The sequence below is a fragment of the Vicugna pacos genome, chromosome 9 (genome assembly GCF_048564905.1).
Source record: "Vicugna pacos chromosome 9, VicPac4, whole genome shotgun sequence".
NCBI classification, from domain to species: domain Eukaryota; kingdom Metazoa; phylum Chordata; class Mammalia; order Artiodactyla; family Camelidae; genus Vicugna; species Vicugna pacos.
This window is the reverse complement of record NC_132995.1, coordinates 63,635,034-63,637,853: the sequence shown is the minus strand read 5'-3', so window position 1 is coordinate 63,637,853 and position 2,820 is coordinate 63,635,034.

Below are 2,820 nucleotides of genomic sequence, written 5' to 3'. Positions count from 1 at the left end.
TAAAGGCTCATGGCAAGGAAGGGGAGCCACAAGTAGCTCAATATGGGGACTGTGAGGGGGGAAGGCCAAGACCCAAAGATGGAACATGATAAGAGAAGCTGGTAGAAGGCAGATCATGAAAGGCTTTGCAAGCTGTTTGGGTATTTTCCTGAGGGCAACAGGTTGCCACTGAAGGCTTCTAACAGAGGAATGAGAGGATAAGGCTTGCTTGTCAAACCCTGAGAAATTCTACTCCAAATCCAAGACAAAAACAGGAACAAAAAGGGCAAGGAGGTGCTAAAGCGAGGCCCAAGAGTGCCGTCCCACATTAGCCAGCTCAGAACTGGTGAAAACTCAAAATGGCATCTATGGCTGGGTGCTCCGCCCTCTTTTCTTGCTCCCACGTGGCAAGGACTCATTCCCTGCTGGGCTGCCTACCAGCTGCCCAGGACCCCCAAGGCAGTATCTCACCTAGGATTCTGCTTCTGAACTGCAACAAGCTTCTCAGCCCTCAGCCTACTCCCTGCAACTCTCACCCAATGGGGATGTAATAAGCACCTACCATGTGTAAGGCACTGTTCTAGGTAGGTCTTGTGGAGATAAAGATGCAAATATCCAATGGTCTCTGCCCCATAAGATAAAGCCACATTTTTTTAGCCAAGTTCCTCAAGGCTCTATTTTCTGCTAATGAACGCTAACAGAGACAAGCCCCAATATTAGACTATCTTAGACATGTAACCAGTATTCAGGTTTTGGCTTCATTGCTTAACTTCCCTGGGATTCAGATTCTTCATATAAAAGATAAAGGAGTTGGCTTAGCTGTTTAGCAGCTGGGGAGTCCTTGATCCCCAGAGTTTTCAGATGTAGCACCCAAGAACTAGTCTCAGTATTAAAGCCTATCAGAAATCACACATCTGAAGGTGACGTGGCTTTACACCATCACCAGTAACCCAAGCATCATGTTGGGCTGCTCTTGTGTTAGCTTCTGGCAGGAAGTACTCAGTGTAGTAACTGGTTATTACCCAGCGATAAGAAATTCTAATTGGCATCCATATGTGTCTGATTAGTAAGAAGGGAAAACAAATTTTTAAAAAAAATCATGTTCGTTAGACAAAAGTATTTCAAAACATGGGGACAAGGTGACAAAGAGATTAGGAATTATTAAACTAGCAGATAATTGAGTCCCCTCCAGCTTTAAAAATCCTATGACTCTAAACTGATAAATCAAATATGCTAATATGTTAATTTGTTATGCTTATCAGGTAATGTGAGCATTTTAAAGAAAGACGGCTGTAATCTAATGATAAGACTAATGGTGAAAATTTCTAAGCAAAATTGGAGAGGTCAGAATTTTAAGGCCATCCTTGTAATTATACTGATGACCTCCTTAAAGGATTAGCCCAGTGCCCTCCTCCTTCAGGCCTGGGCCCAGTATAGCCTCAGGAACAACCATCACAGTTTTGAAACTTAACAAACAATACACTTTGGCAGTGCCTTCACTAACATGGAAGCAGTCAGCTGCCATCACAGGCTTCCCCTCAGATTTCAGGGAACCCAACCCTTTGAGGACAGTCTTCTTACATGCTTTCTTCAGAGACTGCAGCTTCCAACACTCCTTTCCACTTTTTTTTAATCGACGTATAGTCAGTTTACAATGTGTCAATTTCTGTTGTACAACACAATGCTTCAGTCATATAGGAACATTTATTCGTTTTCACATTCTTTTTCACCATAAATTACTACAAGATATTGAATATAGTTCCTTATGCTCCTTTCCACTGGTTTTAAATCGAACATCCTAGGCAAGCAGAACCTAGGGGGGAAAGTACAGACAACCCACTTTCCTAAGCCTCACTCTGAGTCTCTACTATTCAGCTCCACCACTGTCATTAGCCCTGTCCCACATCTCAGTTGGCTTGGCAGAGTCTTGCTGGAGACTAAGGATAGCAATGCCATATCCACATGACAGATGCACAAGCAAGTGGCATGAGACCAAGGTCTTAGCACAGCTAGCTTTGGGGCATTGGGGGTGGCTCTAAACTCTGTAAGGTAGAAGGATGGAGGGAACCGAATGCCTATTCCCAAATCCTCCAAATAATCTCTTGTTACCTGGGACATTCTTTATAACTTTGGCTCCAGTCACCCAGAGTATTTCAGTGTAAAGGCCTGAATGTTAATAAAGTGACAATTTGATGAAATCTTTGTTCAGAAGATTTTCAAATACATCCAAGACACGACCTCAGTATCTTATACTGCCTGCAAATCTGTTAAAATATTTTCTCCTTGGAAAAGTTTCCTCATGTGTCTCTCTGAAAGATGTCATTCACTCGTCTCCAACCCTGCTTTGAGAACTGTCAGTAAAAAGGTCAATCCTGTTCACCGAGTTATCTGGTTAAGAAAGCTATCCTAACTCTGAGGCAGGAGAGCAGGGATTTTGAGTTGAGGTAATCTGGGGACTAAAATATGGAGGCATATTCTTGTCTCAAGATGGACAAGAGAGGAGAGGTTCAGAGAGAGGGTCCAATCTTAGGACTCAAGCTTGTAAGGCGGAAACTGGCATCTATAGGAGGTGCCAGGTTCCAAGCCAGTGATTATACTGACAGGCTTCGCCTCAGATACGCCCTTTAACATGAGGAGGAAACAGGCACTGACTTTTCCTTTACAGGGCAATCAGAGCCAGGGAAGAACACCAGGAGCAGCAAGGCCCGCTAGTGGGCCAGTCTCGGGCGCAGCGGGAGAAGCCCCGCCCCTCCCTCCTTACCCCGCCTCCGCGGCCCCGCTTCCTACTACACAGCCGCTTCCCGCCCAGAGGCGGGGCGTCCGCACGATCCTAAAAGCTGC